Source organism: Dipteris shenzhenensis, chromosome 11 (genome assembly GCF_047967505.1).
Source record: "Dipteris shenzhenensis isolate YYH24624 ecotype China chromosome 11, Dip_SZ_1.0, whole genome shotgun sequence".
In the NCBI taxonomy this organism is placed as follows: domain Eukaryota; kingdom Viridiplantae; phylum Streptophyta; class Polypodiopsida; order Gleicheniales; family Dipteridaceae; genus Dipteris; species Dipteris shenzhenensis.
The window spans coordinates 2488636-2511410 of NC_141606.1; positions in this window are offsets into that span (position 1 = coordinate 2488636).

The following is a 22775-nucleotide window of genomic DNA, read 5'->3' on the forward strand; positions in this document are numbered from 1 at the left end:
CTTTGCACGTTGTTTGCAAACATTGGCCTTTGGCTATTTGGGGATTAAACTCCATGAGTTTGTCCATTGAAATAAATAATAAAGATTAATCACCTCTAATCATCACTGATTACCATTCAGCAATTGCACTGTGTGGATGTTAACACACCTCTCTGTCGGTGCATCACTACCTTGATGGCATATATGGACTTTTTTCAAACCTACCAATCATGATAATATATAAGACAACATAACATGAATATTGCATAGTATACTTAGCATGGCACTGCATAGGGTACTTAACATTCTTTGTATACTTAATGTATCACTGTGCCATGATAGCCTGCCATTGAATTAAGAAAGGAACATTCTCTAGCTTTTAAGTCCACACATAACAAACTCCAATACGAGCTGCACCATCAATGAAGAATAATTATGATTTGGCAGAGCTGTCAAACATCATTAAAAATAAGTATGCAATGTTCATTACTTCTGGAAATATGCCATAAGGACAACTCGCACATCGTCAAAATTTATAGATGGCAACCACATACAAACATTCATTATGGATTTTTCATTATTGATAAGTATTACCAAAAGGAGAGAATCAAGCATACACACTCGACTTTGTACTGATAGAAGTAACTGTGTTATGATGACACTATAAAAAATAAATGAACATTAGCTTCTTAAATTCAAGGGTGTCATTGAAGTATGAAGAAATGAGAGTGTTTGTATCCAACCTTATTATGTCCATCATCACTTTTTCATAGACCTCTTTGCTAGGATTAGAGAGGATTAGAATCTCCTCTGCAATGAAGTGAAAATATTGAGGTGTTTATCTAGAACCAAACAACACATTAAATGAGGCTTCCATTCTCACCAATGCATCCATGTTTGTATAACTCATCTCTTTGATAACCTCTCTCCTGGTCCTTGTCTCTCCTTCTCTCCTCCTCCTCAAGTCCTACTAAATCCTCATTCTCTGTTTCTTGTACACCATAATCATCACTAGGTTCCTAACTAGCCTGAGAGGAGAGGAGAGAGAGAGAGAGAGAGAGAGAGAGAGAGAGAGAGAGAGAAGAGAGAAAGAGAGGGAGAGGGTAGAGGAGACGGGAGAGAGAGAGAGAGAGAGAGAGAGAGAAGCATACTCATGAGAGAGAGAGATAAGAGAGAAAGAGAGGGAGAGAGGAGATGAGAGACACAGAGAGAGAGGAGAGAGATGAAAATCTAGGGATCGAGGGAGTGAGAGAGAGGGACAGAGTTTTAGAAAATCTTACCAATGAGAAGAAAGTAGTGAGCGAAGATCAAGGAGGGATGGAGGAGAGATGTTTTGATGGAGCCATATTAGAGGAGAGATAGTGAGGAGATTAGAGACGACAATGACATTGGAGCTATGATCAATGAGGGATATTAGAGGAGAGATAGTGAGGAGATTAGAGACGACAATGGATATGGATATAGGAGTAGAGGGGACGATCAAGGAAGAAAATTAGAGGCTACTAAAGAGAAGATAGGAATGACTAAATGTAAATGTGTGGAAACTTGAAAACAAAACTATGTACCTTGGTGTGTGTGATTTAGTTGAAACTTACACAAGCAAAACTATGAACCTTGGCGTGAAAAGACAAATGTGTGGAAATTTTGAAAAGCTTGTGAAAAGACAAACTTGTGGAAACTTGTTCAAATTTTCTTGCCTTTTTTAAAATTTAAAATGAGTTTCACTTTTATTTTCAATTGACCAGTTTAATTTCTCAATTGAAACTTACGAAATATAGTAGAAAAAAATGTATTTTGTGTTGGAATATAGAAAGTACAATTTGAAATTTCTCACATTTTTGAAAATTTTAAATTAGTTTAGCTTACATTTTCAATACATTAGTTTAATTTATCTCCTTTTAGGGAGAATTAATATTTTCTTTTGCATAAATTCTCACTTTTTTATTTTAAGTCTTTTTTCTAATTTTTGTTTGATTTTTTATATTTTTCCATGAAGTTAGAAGAGATCTATTAGAAACTAAAGAAGAAAGAAGTGCACCTAGAGGTGTATCTTTCACTATTGTTGGAAGATTTGATTTTGGAGCACTTTTTACTTCATTGATACTCTCACAAAGCATCAATTAGTCTTTTTGAAAGTGTCAGTTCACAAAGATGGGTTGCTCCTCCTCCTCTTCCACCTATAAACGAACAATAAAGTTCATTAAATTCATCTTTATATATTAATTATCCTTAAATAAAAGATTTTAAATTTTGTTTAAATTATCTTGGGACAACCCTGGCATTAGGAGGTGTTCCTAATCGGCTCCCAAATAGTGCTTGTGTTAGCCTCGCACCTCCAAGGCTTAGGCTATTTGGGGCTCAAACTCCCTGAGCGCCCTCATGCCTCAAGCCATTTAGGGTTCAAAGCTCGTGTATGAGGCCCAAAACTTGGAGTGGCGAGGCTTAACTTCTGCAGGACACTTCATCACCTACAGCTTGCAACTAGAACATACAAAGGTGGTAGCTGGAGCTTATAACCTAGTGGCTAGAACATACCACTATGCATGTTGCTTGGATGCTTTGGCCTTAAGGTATTTGGGGATCAAACTCCCTAAGTTTGTGCTATACTCCTTTCATGGCTGTATTCATTGATGTAAATCAGAATGTGCATGTTGCCTACAATCATTGGCCTTGGGGTGTTAGCTGGAAGCTACAATCTATGCATGTTGTTTGCAAACATTGGCCTCTGGCTATTTGGGGATCAAACTCCATGAGCTTGTCCATTGAAGTAAATCATATAGATTAATCACCTCTAATCATCACTGATTACCATTCAGCAATTACACTTTGTGGATGTTAACACACCTCTCTGTCAGTGCATCACTACCTCGATGGCATATTTGAAATTTTTTCAAACCTGCCAATCATGATAATATATAAGACAACGCAACATGGATATTGCTTAGTATACTTAGCATGGCACTGCATAGGGTACTTAACATTCATTGTATACTTAATGTATCACCGTACCATGATAGCCTGCCATTGAATTAAGAAAGGAACATTCTCTAGCTTTCAAGTCCACACATAACAAACTCCAATACGAGCTGCACCATCAACGAAGAATAATTACGATTTGGCAGAGCTGTCAACACATCATTAAAAATGAGTATGCAATGTTCATTACTTTTGGCAATATGCCATAAGGACAACTCGCACATCGTCAAAATTTATAGATGGCTACCACGTACAAACATTCGTTATGGATTTTTCATTGTTGATAAGTATTACCAAAAGAAGAGAATCCAGCATACACACTCGACTTTGTACTGATAGAGGTAACTGTGTTATGATGACACTGTAAAAAATAAATGAACATTAGCTTCTTAGATTCAATGGTGTTATTGAAGTATGAAGACATGAGAGTGTTTGTATCCAACCTTATTATGTCCATCATCACTTTTTCATTGACCTCTTTGCTAGGATTAGAGAGGATTAGAATCTCCTCTACAACGAATTAAAAATATTGAGGTGTTTATCAAACAACACATTCAATGAGGCTCCCATTCTCACCAATGCATCCATGGTTGCAGAATTGATCTCTTTGATAACCTCTCTCTTGGTCCTTGTCTCTCCTTGTCTCCTCCTCGTCAAGTCCTACTAAATCCTCATTCTCTCTTTCTTGTACATCATAATCATCACTAGGTTCCTAACTAGCTAGACAGGAGAGGAGAGAGAGAGAGAGAGAGAGAGAGAGAGAGAGGAACAGAAGAGGAGAGGAGAGAGAGAGAGAGAGAGAGAGAGAAGAGAGAAAGAGAGGGAGAGGGTAGAGGAGAGGGGGGGGAGGGAGAGAGAGAGAGAGAAGCGTACTCATGAGAGAGAGAGAGAGAAGAGAGAAAGAGAGGGAGAGAGGAGACAAGAGACACAGAGAGAGAGGAGAGAGATGAAAATCTAGGAGCGAGGGAGTGACAGAGAGGGACAAAGTTTTAGAAAATCTTACCAATGAGGAGGAGATAGCAGTGAGCGAAGATCAAGGAGGGATGGAGGAGAGATATTTTGATGGATCCATATTAGAGGAGAGATAGTGAGGAGATTAGAGACTACAATGACGTGGGAGCTACGATCAATGAGGGATATTAGAGGAGAGATAGTGAGGAGATTAGAGACGACAATGGATATGGATATAGGAGTAGAGGGGACGATCAAGGAAGGAGATTAGAGGCTACTAAAGAGAAGATAGGAATGACTAAATGTAAACGTGTGGAAACTTGAAAACAAAACTATGTACCTTGGTGTGTGATTTAGTTGAAACTTACACAAACAAAACTATTATTCTTGGTGTGTGAAAAGACAAATGTGTGGAAATTTGAAAAGTTTGTGAAAAGACAAACTTGTGGAAACTAGAATTTCAAATTTCTTGCCTTTTTTAAAATTCAAAATAAGTTTCACTTACATTTTCAATTTACTAGTTTAATTTCTCAATTGAAACTTATGAAATATACTGGAAAAAAAATGTATTTTGTGTTGAAATATAGAAAGTACAATTTCAAATTTCTCATATTTATGAAAATTTTAAATTAGTTTAGCTTACATTTTCAATACATTAGGTTAATTTATCTCCTTTTAGGGAGAATTAATATTTTCTTGTGCATAACATCTCTTTTTTTAATTTTAAGTCTTATTTTTTTAAGTTATGTTTAAGTTTTTATATTTTTCCATGAAGTTAGAAGAGATCTATTAGGAACTAAAGAAGAAAGAAGTGCACCTAGAGGTGTGTCTTGCACTATTGTTGGAAGATATGATTTTGGAGCACTTTTTACTTCATTGATACTCTCACAAAAGAAGAGATCTATCAGGAACTAAAGAAGAAAGAAGTGCACCTAGAGGTGTGTCTTACACTATTATTGGAAGATATGATTTTGGAGCACTTTTTACTTCATTGATACTCTCACAAAGCATCAGTAAGTCTTTTTGAAGGTGTCAGTTCACAAACATGGGTTGCTCCTCCTGCTCTTCCACCTATAAACAAACAATAAAGTTCATTAAATTCATCTTTATATATTAATTACCCTTAAATAAAAAATTTTAAATTTGGTTTAAACTATCTTGGGACTGGCATTAGGAGGTGTTCCTAACCGGCTCCCAAATAGCGCTTGTAATAGCCTCGCACCTTCAAGGCTTAGGCTATTTGGGGCTCAAACTCTTTGAGCGCCCTCATGCCTCAAGCCATTTAGGGTTCAAAGCTCGTGTATGAGGCCCAAAACTTGGAGTGGTGAGGCTTAACTTCCGTGAGACACTTCACTGCCTACAGCTTGCAACTAGAACATACAACCGTGGTAGCTGGAGCTGATAACCTAGTGGCTGGAACATACCACTATGCATGTTGCTTGGACGCTTTGGCCTTGGGGTATTTGGGGATCAAACTCCCTAAGTTTGTGCTGTACTCCTTCCATGGCTAAACATTGATGTAGATCAGAATGTTCACATTGCTTACAATCATTGGCCTTGGGGTGTTAGCTGGAAGCTACAATCTATGCACATTGTTTGCAAACATTGGTCTTTGGCTATTTGGGGATCAAACTCCATGAGCTTGTCCATTGAAGTAAATCATAAAGAGTAATCACCTCTAATCATTACTGATTACCATTCAGCAATTGCACTCTATGGATGTTAACACACTTGTGTGTCGGTGCATCACTACCTCGATGGCATATATGAACTTTTTTTAAACCTGCCAATCATGATAATATATAAGACAACGTAACATGGATATTGCATAGTATACTTAGCATGATACTGCATAGGGTACTTGATATTCATTGTATACTTAATGTATGACCATGCCATGATAGCCTGCCATCGAATTAAGAAAGGAACATTCTCTAGCTTTCAAGTCCACACATAACAAACTCCAATACGAGCTGCACCATCAACGAAGAATAATTACAATTTGGCAGAGCTATCAACACATCATTAAAAATGAGTATGCAATGTTCATTACTTCCAGAAATATGCCATAAGGACAACTCACACGTCGTCAAAATTTTTAGATGGCAACCACGTACAAACATTCGTTATGGATTTTTCATTATTGATAAGTATTACCAAAAGGAGAGAATGAAGCATATACACTCGACTTTGTACTGATAGAGGTAACTAACTGTGTTATGATGACACTGTAAAAAATAAATGAAGATTAGCTTCTTAGATTCAAGGGTGTCATTGAAGTATGAAGACATGAGAGTGTTTGTATCCAACCTTATTATGTCCATCATCACTTTTTCATAGACCTCTTTGCTAGGATTAGAGAGGATTAGAATCTCCTCTGCAATAAATTGAAAATATTGAGGTGCTTATCCAGCAACAAACAACACATTCAATGAGGCTCCCATTCTCACCAATGCATCCATGTTTGCAAAATTCATCTCTTTAATAACCTCTCTCTTGGTCTTGTCTCTCCTTCTCTCCTCCTCCTCAAGTCCTACTAAATCCTTATTCTCTATCTCTTATACACCATAATCATCACTAGGTTCCTAACTAGCCAGAGAGGAGAGGAGAGAGAGAGAGAGAGAGAGAGAGAGAGAGGAACTGAAGAGGAGAGGAGAGAGAGAGAGAGAGAAGAGAGAAAGAGAGGGAGAGGGTAGAGGAGAGGGGAGAGAGAGAGAGAGAGAGAGAGAGAGAGACACACACAGAGAGAGAAGCATACTCATGAGAGAGAGAGAGAGAAGAGAGAAAGAGAGGGAGAGAGGAGACGAGAGACACAAAGAGAGAGGAGAGAGATGAAAATCGAGGGAGTGAGGGAGTGAGAGAGATGGTCAGAGTTTTAGAAAATCTTATCAATGAGGAGCAGAAAGCAGTGAGCGAAGATTAAGGAGGGATGGAGGAGAGATGTTTTGATGTAGGCATATTACAGGAGAGATAGTGAGGAGATTAGAGATGACAATGGTGTGGGAGCTACGATCAATGAGGGATATTAGAGGAGAGATAGTGAGGAGATTAGAGATGACAATGGATAGGGTTTGGCTTACTGCATGGACGGCGGATTAACGAGATAGCGACGGTTGGTGGGATAGCTCTAAGGCCACAGGTCAATGATTGTCAAGTCAGTAAGATAATTAACTCTGACACACATTTAATCAAGGCCGTTAGGCTGTGGTTAGAGGTTAGATTGGTGGGTTATGGCTAACACACCGGGTGAATGTGGTTTGATCGACAGGATACTACTACCGCACCAGTCGATGGGATAGGTCTATGGTGCCGACTCATGGGGATAGTGGAGCACTACATCACCGACTTGCTTTTGTGGATTTTTGGTGGATCTTGAGTTTTTCTTCTGGTTTTTTATGCTAGGGGGATGCTACACGACCTGCTCTACCTAGACAATGAAAAAAACTTGAAGGAAAAACAATTTTTGCAAGCCAAAATGCAAGATCTCTTGAGGGGTGGGTTCTAGCGCACAAAACAACGTTGAAATTCAGAAAGAATCATCATTTCTGTTGTTTTTTATGTGTTTGGACATTACACACTCAACAATCTCACAAACTAAGCTGCTGTCAACACAAAACACTACAAAGCATAAAAGCAAGCATCAAATGCTCCAAAATGACTTTCCAACAAAAAATGATAGTTTTCCCCCCTTTTCAAAAAAAACTCTCACTTCTTTACTCTTTCATCTCCTACAACTCCACTAACAAAGCTCCATGTTAAGCTTGAAGCCTTGCACAGCTTCTTGGTCATGGAAGTATACATGTATGCTAAGGACTTGCTGGGAAAGTTTCATATACAGGACAAGTTACAACAAGCTGATTTCTACAGCCAATGGAAAACAGGACTGAAATTGGATGTAAAATTTGGAGCAGCTAGATGTGGATGCCAGTCTTTATAGACAGCCAACAGACTGGGAGCTGAGAAAATGAGAGAAGAGCAAGGCTCACTGGTGAAGAGGCCAGGGCAAGAGAGAAAGAGCTAGTCAGCCATGGCAAGGTCCACCTGCAACCTGCAGCTTGTCCTTGAAAAGCGTGAAGAACAACCATACAAGCCTTGATGAATGTGCCCAAGCAGTCTGCAGCAGCAGCAGCAACAAATTCATCCCTACAACAATTGACTTGCCTCGAAATGGGTGCCAGCAGGTCCGTATATAGCTGAGGGACCTTGGAAAACGTGTAGATGTGTCCGTACAGCAAGAGAAGCAATCCGTACTGCATTAATGGTGATCTGCACCAGCAGGTATTGAGCACCTTGGAAGTCGTGCAGAGCCCATACAACCAATTCATTCTGTACAGCTGTGGTTATTGCTTACGTACAGCTGTACCGTACAGCTGTACCTTAGAGAGGAAGAAATGAATAGGGGACCTCGGAATGCGTGAAAATGAGAGAACAGCCATCGTACGTCAAAAATCCCGTACCTTAGTCAAATCCAAGCGTGGAAGGAAAGGTCAAAAATCCCGTACCTTAGTCAAATCCAAGCGTGGAAGGAAAGAAAGGGGTAGGTAGGCTTGCATGAGGGGCTGCCACGTGGCCCCCTCATTAATGCTCTAACCCACCGAAACCAATGGGTAGATTACGAAGGAAGACAAGTGCAATGCAAAAGCATACCTTCATTCCCTGGCAGTAGCACCAAAAATGTGTGGGTCTCGACAGTGGCTCACATGTCGTGGGGACATTGAAGAGATGCCGATGGAGCCTCCACTCCAAGCTTCCCCCATTGAGAGCAATGCAAAGCATAAGCCATCTGCAAGTGTCACACTCAAGCGACCTCTGAATTGTTGTAATATGTTTCCGTGAGAGAAACAGGGGAGGGAAAGAGGGGAGATAAGAGGGGAGAAGGGAGGGAGAAGGAGAAGGAGAAGGGAAGAGGGAAGGGGGATGGAGTGGCAAACACAAGGGCACTACAATGGAAACAAGGGAACACCCAAAACACTCTCTTGGAAGAGGAGAGGAAGCTTGTATTCAAACTTTTGCAAACAACAATTAAGACCAAAGTCAACACTTTGGCCTTTTATACATGTCACCTTTTGAAGGGAGCACCAACCCTTTTTCTTTTAGCACTTGGGATAACCCTGGCATTAGGAGGTGTTCCTAACCAGCTCCCAAATAATGCTTGTGTTAGCCTCGCACCTCCAAGGCTTAGGCTATTTGGGGCTCAAACTCCCTGAGCGCCCTCATGTTTCAAGCCATTTGGGGTTCAAAGCTCGTGTACGAGGCCCAAAACTTGGAGTGGCGAGGCTTAACTTCCATGAGACACTTCACCGCCTATAGCTTGCAGCTGGGACATACAACTATGGTAGCAAGAGCTTATAACCTAGTGGCTGGAACATACCACTATGCATGTTGCTCAGACGCTTTGGACTCGGGGTATTTGGGGATCAAACTCCGTAAGTTTGTGCTATACTCCTTCCACAGCTATTTTCATTGATGTAGATTAGAATGTGCATGTTGCCTGCAATCATTGGCGTTGGGGTGTTTGCTGGAAGCTAGAATCTATGGACGTTCTTTGCAAACATTGGCCTTTGGCTATTTGGGGATCAAACTCCATGAGCTTGTCCATTGAAGTAAATCATAAAGATTAATCACCTCTAATCATCACTGACTACCATTCAGCAATTGCAATTTGTGGATGTTAACACACCTCTCTATCAGTGCACCACTACCTCGATGGCATATATGAACTTTTTTCAAACCTGCCAATCATGATAATATATAAGACAACATAACATGGATATTGCATAGTATACTTAGCATGGCACTGCATATGGTACTTAACATTCATTGTATACTTAATGTATCACTGTGCTATGATAGCCTGCCATTGAATTAAGAAAGAAACATTCTCTAGCTTTCAAGTCCACACATAACAAACTCCAATACGAGCTGCACCATCAACGAAGAATAATTACGATTTGGTAGAGTTCTCAACACCATTAAAAATGAGTATGCAATGTTCATTACTTTTGGAAATATGCCATAAAGACAACTCGCACATTGTCAAAATTTATAGATGCCAACCACGTACAAACATTCGTTATGGATTTTTCATTGTTGATCAGTATTACCAAAAGGAGAGAATCATACACACTCGACTTTGTACTGATAGAGGTAACTGTGTTATTATGACACTATAAAAAATAAATGAACATTAGCTTCTTAGATTCAAGGGTGTCATTGAAGTATGAAGACATGAGAGTGTTTGTATCTAACCTTATTATGTCCATCATCACTTTTTCATTGACCTCTTTGATAGGATTAGAGAGGATTAGAATCTCCTCTGTAACGAATTAAAAATATTAAGGTGTTTATCCCACAATAAACAACACATTAAATGAGGCTCCCATTCTCACCAATGCATCCATATTTGCATCTCTTTGATAACCTCTCTCCTGGTCCTTGACTCTCCTTCTCTCCTCCTCCTCCAGTCCTACTAGATCCTCATTCTCTGTTTCTTATACACCATAATCATCACTAGGTTCCTAACTATCCAGAGAGGATAGGAGAGAGAGAGAGAGAGAGAGAGAGAGAGAGAGGAACTGAAGAGGAGAGAGGAGAGAGAGAGAGAGAGAGAAGAGAGAAAGAGAGGGAGAGGGTAGAGGAGAGAGGGGAGAGAGAGAGAGAGAGAGAGAGAGAAGCATACTCATGAGAGAGAGAGAAGAGAGAAAGAGAGGGAGAGAGGAGACGAGAGACACAGAGAGAGAGGAGAGATGAAAATCTAGGGAGCGAGGGAGTGAGAGAGAGGGACAGAGTTTTAGAAAATCTTACCAATGAGGAGGAGAAAGCAGTGAGCGAATATCAAGGAGGGATGGAGGAGAGATGTTTTGATGGAGGCATATTAGAGGAGAGATAGTGACGAGATTAGAGACGACAATGATGTGGGAGCTATGATCAATGAGGGATATTAGAGGAGAGATAGTGAGGAGATTAGAGACAACAATGGATATGGATATAGTAGTAGAGGGGATGATCAACGAAGGAGATTAGAGGCTACTAAAGAGAAGATAGGAATGACTAAATGTAAACATGTGGAAACTTGAAAACAAAACTATGTAACTTGGTGTGTGTGATTTAGTTGAAATTTACACAAACAAAACTATGAACCTTGGTGTGTGAAAAGATAAATGTGTGGAAATTTGAAAAGTTTGTGAAAAGACAAATTTGTGGTAACTTGAATTTCAAATTTCTTGCCTTTTTTAAAATTTAAAATGAGTTTCACTTACATTTTCAATTTACTAGTTTAATTTCTCAATTGAACCTTATGAAATATAGTAGCAAAAAAAATGTATTTTGTGTTGGAATATAGAAAGTACAATTTGAAATTTCTCACATTTTCAAAATTTTAAATTAGTTTAGCTTACATTTTCAATACATTAGTTTAATTTATCTCCTTTGAGGGAGAATTAATATTTTCTTCTGCATAAATACTCACTTTTGTATTTTAAGTCTTATTTTTTTAATTTATGTTTAATTTTTTATATTTTTCCATGAAGTTAGAAGAGATCTATTAGGAACTACAGAAGAAAGAAGTGCACCTAGAGGTGTGTATTTCACTATTGTTGAAAGATCTGATTTTGGAGCAAATTTTACTTCATTGATACTCTCACAAAGCATCAATAAGTCTTTTTGAAGGTGTCAGTTCACAAACATGGGTTGCTCCTTCTTCTCTTCCACCTATAAACAAACAATAAAGTTCATTAAATTCATCTTTATATATTAATTATCCTTAAATAAAAAGGTTTTAAATTTTGTTTAAATTATCTTGGGACAACCCTGGCATTAGGAGGTGTTCCTAAACGGCTCCCAAATAGGGCTTGTGTTAGCCTCACACCTCTAAGGCTTAGGCTATTTGGGGCTCAAACTCCTTGAGCGCCCTCATGTCTCAAGCCATTTAGGGTTCAAAGCTCGTGTATGAGGCCCAAAACTCGGAGTGGCGAGGCTTAACTTCCGCGAGACAATTCATTGCCTATAGCTTGAAACTAGAACATACAACTGTGGTAGCTGGAGCTTATAACCTAGTGGCTGGAACGTATCACTATGCATGTTGCTTGGACGCTTTAGCCTTGGGATATTTGGGGATCAAACTCCCTAAGTTTGTGCTGTACTCATTCCATGGCTGTTTTGATTGATGTAGATCAGAATGTGCACGTTGCCTACAATCATTGGCCTTGGGGTGTTAGCTGAAAGCTACAATTTATGCACGTTGTTTGCAAACATTGGCCTTTGGCTATTTGGGGATCAAACTCCATGAGCTTGTCCATTGAAGTAAATCATAAAGATTAACCACCTCTAATCATCACTGATTACCATTCAGCAATTGCACTCTTTGGATGTTAACACACCTCTCTGTCGGTGCATCACTACCTCGATGGCATATATGAACTTTTTTCAAACCTGCCAATCATGATAATATATAAGACAACATAACATGGATATTGCATAGTATACTTAGCATGGCACTGCATAGAGTACTTAACATTCATTGTATACTCTGTGCCATGATAGCCTGCCATTGAATTAAGAAAGGAACATTCTCTAGCTTTCAAGTCCACACATAACAAACTCCAATACGAGTTGCACCATCAACGAAGAATAATTACGATTTGGCAGAGCTGTCAACACATCATTAAAAATGAGTATACGATGTTCATTACTTCTGGAAATATGCCATAAGGTCAACTCGCACATCGTCAAAATTTATAGATGGCAACCATGTACAAACATTCGTTATGGATTTTTCATTGTTGATAAGTATTACCAAAAGGAGAGAATCAAGCATACACACTCGACTTTGTACTGATAGAGGTAACTGTGTTATCATGACACTATAAAAAATAAATGAACATTAGCTTCTTAGATTCAAGGGTGTCATTGAAGTATAAAGACATGAGAGTGTTTGTATCCAACCTTATAATGTCCATCATCACTTTTTCATTGACCTCTTTGCTAGGATTAGAGAGAATTGGAATCTCCTCTACAACGAATTGAAAATATTGAGGTGTTTATCTAGCAACAAACAACACATTAAATGAGGCTCCCATTCTCACCAATGCATCCATAATTGTAGAATTGATCTCTTTGATAACCTCTCTCTTGGTCCTTGTCTCTCCTTCTCTCCTCCTCCTCAAGACCTACTAACTCCTCATTCTCTGTTTTTTGTACACCATAATCATCACTAGGTTCCTAACTAGCCAGAGAGGAGAGGAGAGAGAGAGAGAGAGAGGAACTAAAGAGGAGAGGGAGAGAGAGAGAGAGAGAGAGAGAGAGAGAGAGAGAGAGAGAAGAGAGAAAGAGAGGGAGAGAGGAGACGAGAGACACAAACAGAGAGGAGAGAGATGAAAATCTAGGGAGCCAGGGAGTGAGAGAGAGGGATAGAGTTTTAGAAAATCTTATCAATGAGGAGAAAGGAGTGAGCGAAGATCAAGGAGGGATGGAGGAGAGATGTTTTGATGGAGGGATATTAGAGGAGAGATAGTGAGGAGATTAGAGACGACAATGATGTGGAAGCTACGATCAATGAGGAATATTAGAGAAAAGATAGTGAGGAGATTAGAGATGACAATGGATATGGATATAGGAGTAGAGGGGACGATTAAGGAAGGAGATTAGAGGCTACTAAAGAGAAGATAGGAATGACTAAATGTAAATGTGTGGAAACTTGAAAACAAAACTATGTACCTTGGTGTGTGTGATTTAGTTGAAACTTACACAAACAAAACTATGAATCTTGGTGTGTGAAAAGACAAATGTGTGGAAATTTGAAAAGTTTGTGAAAAGACAAACTTGTGGAAACTTGAATTTCAAATTTCTCACCTTTTTGAAAATTTAAAATGAGTTTCACTTACATTTTCAATTTACTAGTTTAATTTCTCAATTGAAAGTTATGAAATATAGTAGAAAAAAAATGTATTTTGTGTTAGAATATAGAAAGTACAATTTGAAATTTCTCACATTTTTGAAATTTTAAATTAGTTTAGCTTACATTTTCAATACATTAGTTTAATTTATCTCCTTTTAGGGAGAATTAATATTTTCTTCTGCATAAATTCTCACTTTTTTATTTTAAGTCTTATTTTTTAAATTTATGTTTAATTTTTTATATTTTGCCATGAAGTTAGAAGAGATCTATTAGGAACTAGAGAAGAAAGAAGTGCACCTAGAGGTGCGTCTTTCACTATTGTTGGAAGATCTGATTTTGGAGTGCTTTTTACTTCATTGATACTCTCATAAAGCATCAATAAGTCTTTTTGAAGGTGTCAGTTCACAAACATGGGTTGCTGCTCCTCCTCTTCCACCCATAAACAAACAATAATGTTCATTAAATTCATCTTTATATATTAATTATCCTTAAATAAAAAGATTTTAAATTTTGTTTAAATTATCTTGGGACAACCCTGGCATTAGGAGGTGTTCCTAACCGGCTCCCAAATAACGCTTGTGTTAGCCTTAGGCTATTTGGGGCTAAAATTCCCTGAGCGCCCTCATGCCTCAAGCCATTTAGGGTTCAAAGCTCATGTACGAGGCCCAAAACTTGGAGTGGCGAGGCTTAACTTTCGCGAGACAATTCACCACCTATAGCTTGCAGCTGGAACATACAACTGTGGTAGCTAGAGATTATAACCTAGTGGCTGGAACATACAACTATGCATGTTGCTTAGACGCTTTGGCCTCGGCATATTTGGGGATCAAACTCCCTAAATTTGTGCTGTACTTCTTCCTTGGCTGTTTTCATTGATGTAGATGAGAATGTGCATGTTGCTTGCAATCATTGGCCTTGGGGTGTTAGCTGGAAGCTACAATCTTTGCACGTTGTTTGCAAACATTGGCCTTTGGCTATTTGGGGATTAAACTCCATGAGTTTGTCCATTGAAATAAATAATAAAGATTAATCACCTCTAATCATCACTGATTACCATTCAGCAATTGCACTGTGTGGATGTTAACACACCTCTCTGTCGGTGCATCACTACCTTGATGGCATATATGGACTTTTTTCAAACCTACCAATCATGATAATATATAAGACAACATAACATGAATATTGCATAGTATACTTAGCATGGCACTGCATAGGGTACTTAACATTCTTTGTATACTTAATGTATCACTGTGCCATGATAGCCTGCCATTGAATTAAGAAAGGAACATTCTCTAGCTTTTAAGTCCACACATAACAAACTCCAATACGAGCTGCACCATCAATGAAGAATAATTATGATTTGGCAGAGCTGTCAAACATCATTAAAAATAAGTATGCAATGTTCATTACTTCTGGAAATATGCCATAAGGACAACTCGCACATCGTCAAAATTTATAGATGGCAACCACATACAAACATTCATTATGGATTTTTCATTATTGATAAGTATTACCAAAAGGAGAGAATCAAGCATACACACTCGACTTTGTACTGATAGAAGTAACTGTGTTATGATGACACTATAAAAAATAAATGAACATTAGCTTCTTAAATTCAAGGGTGTCATTGAAGTATGAAGAAATGAGAGTGTTTGTATCCAACCTTATTATGTCCATCATCACTTTTTCATAGACCTCTTTGCTAGGATTAGAGAGGATTAGAATCTCCTCTGCAATGAAGTGAAAATATTGAGGTGTTTATCTAGAACCAAACAACACATTAAATGAGGCTTCCATTCTCACCAATGCATCCATGTTTGTATAACTCATCTCTTTGATAACCTCTCTCCTGGTCCTTGTCTCTCCTTCTCTCCTCCTCCTCAAGTCCTACTAAATCCTCATTCTCTGTTTCTTGTACACCATAATCATCACTAGGTTCCTAACTAGCCTGAGAGGAGAGGAGAGAGAGAGAGAGAGAGAGAGAGAGAGAGAGAGAGAGAAGAGAGAAAGAGAGGGAGAGGGTAGAGGAGACGGGAGAGAGAGAGAGAGAGAGAGAGAGAGAAGCATACTCATGAGAGAGAGAGATAAGAGAGAAAGAGAGGGAGAGAGGAGATGAGAGACACAGAGAGAGAGGAGAGAGATGAAAATCTAGGGATCGAGGGAGTGAGAGAGAGGGACAGAGTTTTAGAAAATCTTACCAATGAGAAGAAAGTAGTGAGCGAAGATCAAGGAGGGATGGAGGAGAGATGTTTTGATGGAGCCATATTAGAGGAGAGATAGTGAGGAGATTAGAGACGACAATGACATTGGAGCTATGATCAATGAGGGATATTAGAGGAGAGATAGTGAGGAGATTAGAGACGACAATGGATATGGATATAGGAGTAGAGGGGACGATCAAGGAAGAAAATTAGAGGCTACTAAAGAGAAGATAGGAATGACTAAATGTAAATGTGTGGAAACTTGAAAACAAAACTATGTACCTTGGTGTGTGTGATTTAGTTGAAACTTACACAAGCAAAACTATGAACCTTGGCGTGAAAAGACAAATGTGTGGAAATTTTGAAAAGTTTGTGAAAAGACAAACTTGTGGAAACTTGTTCAAATTTTCTTGCCTTTTTTAAAATTTAAAATGAGTTTCACTTTTATTTTCAATTGACCAGTTTAATTTCTCAATTGAAACTTACGAAATATAGTAGAAAAAAATGTATTTTGTGTTGGAATATAGAAAGTACAATTTGAAATTTCTCACATTTTTGAAAATTTTAAATTAGTTTAGCTTACATTTTCAATACATTAGTTTAATTTATCTCCTTTTAGGGAGAATTAATATTTTCTTTTGCATAAATTCTCACTTTTTTATTTTAAGTCTTTTTTCTAATTTTTGTTTGATTTTTTATATTTTTCCATGAAGTTAGAAGAGATCTATTAGAAACTAAAGAAGAAAGAAGTGCACCTAGAGGTGTATCTTTCACTATTGTTGGAAGATTTGATTTTGGAGCACTTTTTACTTCATTGATACTCTCACAAAGCATCAATTAGTCTTTTTGAAAGTGTCAGTTCACAAAGATGGGTTGCTCCTCCTCCTCTTCCACCTATAAACGAACAATAAAGTTCATTAAATTCATCTTTATATATTAATTATCCTTAAATAAAAGATTTTAAATTTTGTTTAAATTATCTTGGGACAACCCTGGCATTAGGAGGTGTTCCTAATCGGCTCCCAAATAGTGCTTGTGTTAGCCTCGCACCTCCAAGGCTTAGGCTATTTGGGGCTCAAACTCCCTGAGCGCCCTCATGTTTCAAGCCATTTAGGGTTCAAAGCTCGTGTATGAGGCCCAAAACTTGGAGTGGCGAGGCTTAACTTCTGCAGGACACTTCATCACCTACAGCTTGCAACTAGAACATACAAAGGTGGTAGCTGGAGCTTATAACCTAGTGGCTAGAACATACCACTATGCATGTTGCTTGGATGCTTTGGCCTTAAGGTATTTGGGGATCAAACTCCCTAAGTTTGTGCTATACTCCTTTCATGGCTGTATTCATTGATGTAAATCAGAATGTGCATGTTGCCTACAATCATTGGCCTTGGGGTGTTAGCTGGAAGCTACAATCTATGCATGTTGTTTGCAAACATTGGCCTCTGGCTATTTGGGGATCAAACTCCATGAGCTTGTCCATTGAAGTAAATCATATAGATTAATCACCTCTAATCATCACTGATTACCATTCAGCAATTACACTTTGTGGATGTTAACACACCTCTCTGTCAGTGCATCACTACCTCGATGGCATATTTGAAATTTTTTCAAACCTGCCAATCATGATAATATATAAGACAACGCAACATGGATATTGCTTAGTATACTTAGCATGGCACTGCATAGGGTACTTAACATTCATTGTATACTTAATGTATCACCGTACCATGATAGCCTGCCATTGAATTAAGAAAGGAACATTCTCTAGCTTTCAAGTCCACACATAACAAACTCCAATACGAGCTGCACCATCAACGAAGAATAATTACGATTTGGCAGAGCTGTCAACACATCATTAAAAATGAGTATGCAATGTTCATTACTTTTGGCAATATGCCATAAGGACAACTCGCACATCGTCAAAATTTATAGATGGCTACCACGTACAAACATTCGTTATGGATTTTTCATTGTTGATAAGTATTACCAAAAGAAGAGAATCCAGCATACACACTCGACTTTGTACTGATAGAGGTAACTGTGTTATGATGACACTGTAAAAAATAAATGAACATTAGCTTCTTAGATTCAATGGTGTTATTGAAGTATGAAGACATGAGAGTGTTTGTATCCAACCTTATTATGTCCATCATCACTTTTTCATTGACCTCTTTGCTAGGATTAGAGAGGATTAGAATCTCCTCTACAACGAATTAAAAATATTGAGGTGTTTATCGAACAACACATTCAATGAGGCTCCCATTCTCACCAATGCATCCATGGTTGCAGAATTGATCTCTTTGATAACCTCTCTCTTGGTCCTTGTCTCTCCTTGTCTCCTCCTCGTCAAGTCCTACTAAATCCTCATTCTCTCTTTCTTGTACATCATAATCATCACTAGGTTCCTAACTAGCTAGACAGGAGAGGAGAGAGAGAGAGAGAGAGAGAGAGAGAGAGAGGAACAGAAGAGGAGAGGAGAGAGAGAGAGAGAGAGAGAGAGAAGAGAGAAAGAGAGGGAGAGGGTAGAGGAGAGGGTAGAGGAGAGGGGGGGGAGGGAGAGAGAGAGAGAGAAGCGTACTCATGAGAGAGAGAGAGAGAAGAGAGAAAGAGAGGGAGAGAGGAGACAAGAGACACAGAGAGAGAGGAGAGAGATGAAAATCTAGGAGCGAGGGAGTGACAGAGAGGGACAAAGTTTTAGAAAATCTTACCAATGAGGAGGAGATAGCAGTGAGCGAAGATCAAGGAGGGATGGAGGAGAGATATTTTGATGGAGCCATATTAGAGGAGAGATAGTGAGGAGATTAGAGACTACAATGACGTGGGAGCTACGATCAATGAGGGATATTAGAGGAGAGATAGTGAGGAGATTAGAGACGACAATGGATATGGATATAGGAGTAGAGGGGACGATCAAGGAAGGAGATTAGAGGCTACTAAAGAGAAGATAGGAATGACTAAATGTAAACGTGTGGAAACTTGAAAACAAAACTATGTACCTTGGTGTGTGATTTAGTTGAAACTTACACAAACAAAACTATTATTCTTGGTGTGTGAAAAGACAAATGTGTGGAAATTTGAAAAGTTTGTGAAAAGACAAACTTGTGGAAACTAGAATTTCAAATTTCTTGCCTTTTTTAAAATTCAAAATAAGTTTCACTTACATTTTCAATTTACTAGTTTAATTTCTCAATTGAAACTTATGAAATATACTGGAAAAAAAATGTATTTTGTGTTGAAATATAGAAAGTACAATTTCAAATTTCTCATATTTATGAAAATTTTAAATTAGTTTAGCTTACATTTTCAATACATTAGGTTAATTTATCTCCTTTTAGGGAGAATTAATATTTTCTTGTGCATAACATCTCTTTTTTTAATTTTAAGTCTTATTTTTTTAAGTTATGTTTAAGTTTTTATATTTTTCCATGAAGTTAGAAGAGATCTATTAGGAACTAAAGAAGAAAGAAGTGCACCTAGAGGTGTGTCTTGCACTATTGTTGGAAGATATGATTTTGGAGCACTTTTTACTTCATTGATACTCTCACAAAAGAAGAGATCTATCAGGAACTAAAGAAGAAAGAAGTGCACCTAGAGGTGTGTCTTACACTATTATTGGAAGATATGATTTTGGAGCACTTTTTACTTCATTGATACTCTCACAAAGCATCAGTAAGTCTTTTTGAAGGTGTCAGTTCACAAACATGGGTTGCTCCTCCTGCTCTTCCACCTATAAACAAACAATAAAGTTCATTAAATTCATCTTTATATATTAATTACCCTTAAATAAAAAATTTTAAATTTGGTTTAAACTATCTTGGGACTGGCATTAGGAGGTGTTCCTAACCGGCTCCCAAATAGCGCTTGTAATGGCCTCGCACCTTCAAGGCTTAGGCTATTTGGGGCTCAAACTCTTTGAGCGCCCTCATGCCTCAAGCCATTTAGGGTTCAAAGCTCGTGTATGAGGCCCAAAACTTGGAGTGGTGAGGCTTAACTTCCGTGAGACACTTCACTGCCTACAGCTTGCAACTAGAACATACAACCGTGGTAGCTGGAGCTGATAACCTAGTGGCTGGAACATACCACTATGCATGTTGCTTGGACGCTTTGGCCTTGGGGTATTTGGGGATCAAACTCCCTAAGTTTGTGCTGTACTCCTTCCATGGCTAAACATTGATGTAGATCAGAATGTTCACATTGCTTACAATCATTGGCCTTGGGGTGTTAGCTGGAAGCTACAATCTATGCACATTGTTTGCAAACATTGGTCTTTGGCTATTTGGGGATCAAACTCCATGAGCTTGTCCATTGAAGTAAATCATAAAGAGTAATCACCTCTAATCATTACTGATTACCATTCAGCAATTGCACTCTATGGATGTTAACACACTTGTGTGTCGGTGCATCACTACCTCGATGGCATATATGAACTTTTTTTAAACCTGCCAATCATGATAATATATAAGACAACGTAACATGGATATTGCATAGTATACTTAGCATGATACTGCATAGGGTACTTGATATTCATTGTATACTTAATGTATGACCATGCCATGATAGCCTGCCATCGAATTAAGAAAGGAACATTCTCTAGCTTTCAAGTCCACACATAACAAACTCCAATACGAGCTGCACCATCAACGAAGAATAATTACAATTTGGCAGAGCTATCAACACATCATTAAAAATGAGTATGCAATGTTCATTACTTCCAGAAATATGCCATAAGGACAACTCACACGTCGTCAAAATTTTTAGATGGCAACCACGTACAAACATTCGTTATGGATTTTTCATTATTGATAAGTATTACCAAAAGGAGAGAATGAAGCATATACACTCGACTTTGTACTGATAGAGGTAACTAACTGTGTTATGATGACACTGTAAAAAATAAATGAAGATTAGCTTCTTAGATTCAAGGGTGTCATTGAAGTATGAAGACATGAGAGTGTTTGTATCCAACCTTATTATGTCCATCATCACTTTTTCATAGACCTCTTTGCTAGGATTAGAGAGGATTAGAATCTCCTCTGCAATAAATTGAAAATATTGAGGTGCTTATCCAGCAACAAACAACACATTCAATGAGGCTCCCATTCTCACCAATGCATCCATGTTTGCAAAATTCATCTCTTTAATAACCTCTCTCTTGGTCTTGTCTCTCCTTCTCTCCTCCTCCTCAAGTCCTACTAAATCCTTATTCTCTATCTCTTATACACCATAATCATCACTAGGTTCCTAACTAGCCAGAGAGGAGAGGAGAGAGAGAGAGAGAGAGAGAGAGAGAGGAACTGAAGAGGAGAGGAGAGAGAGAGAGAGAGAAGAGAGAAAGAGAGGGAGAGGGTAGAGGAGAGGGGAGAGAGAGAGAGAGAGAGAGAGAGAGACACACACACAGAGAGAGAAGCATACTCATGAGAGAGAGAGAGAGAAGAGAGAAAGAGAGGGAGAGAGGAGACGAGAGACACAAAGAGAGAGGAGAGAGATGAAAATCGAGGGAGTGAGGGAGTGAGAGAGATGGTCAAAGTTTTAGAAAATCTTATCAATGAGGAGCAGAAAGCAGTGAGCGAAGATTAAGGAGGGATGGAGGAGAGATGTTTTGATGTAGGCATATTACAGGAGAGATAGTGAGGAGATTAGAGATGACAATGGTGTGGGAGCTACGATCAATGAGGGATATTAGAGGAGAGATAGTGAGGAGATTAGAGATGACAATGGATAGGGTTTGGCTTACTGCATGGACGGCGGATTAACGAGATAGCGACGGTTGGTGGGATAGCTCTAAGGCCACAGGTCAATGATTGTCAAGTCAGTAAGATAATTAACTCTGACACACATTTAATCAAGGCCGTTAGGCTGTGGTTAGAGGTTAGATTGGTGGGTTATGGCTAACACACCGGGTGAATGTGGTTTGATCGACAGGATACTACTACCGCACCAGTCGATGGGATAGGTCTATGGTGCCGACTCATGGGGATAGTGGAGCACTACATCACCGACTTGCTTTTGTGGATTTTTGGTGGATCTTGAGTTTTTCTTCTGGTTTTTTATGCTAGGGGGATGCTACACGACCTGCTCTACCTAGACAATGAAAAAAACTTGAAGGAAAAACAATTTTTGCAAGCCAAAATGCAAGATCTCTTGAGGGGTGGGTTCTAGCACACAAAACAACATTGAAATTCAGAAAGAATCATCATTTCTGTTGTTTTTTATGTGTTTGGACATTACACACTCAACAATCTCACAAACTAAGCTGCTGTCAACACAAAACACTACAAAGCATAAAAGCAAGCATCAAATGCTCCAAAATGACTTTCCAACAAAAAATGATAGTTTTCCCCCCTTTTCAAAAAAAACTCTCACTTCTTTACTCTTTCATCTCCTACAACTCCACTAACAAAGCTCCATGTTAAGCTTGAAGCCTTGTGCAATGGGTAGATTACGAAGGAAGACAAGTGCAATGCAAAAGCATACCTTCATTCCCTGGCAGTAGCACCAAAAATGTGTGGGTCTCGACAGTGGCTCACATGTCGTGGGGACATTGAAGAGATGCCGATGGAGCCTCCACTGCAAGCTTCCCCCATTGAGAGCAATGCAAAGCATAAGCCATCTGCAAGTGTCACACTCAAGCGACCTCTGAATTGTTGTAATATGTTTCCGTGAGAGAAACAGGGGAGGGAAAGAGGGGAGATAAGAGGGGAGAAGGGAGGGAGAAGGAGAAGGAGAAGGGAAGAGGGAAGGGGGATGGAGTGGCAAACACAAGGGCACTACAA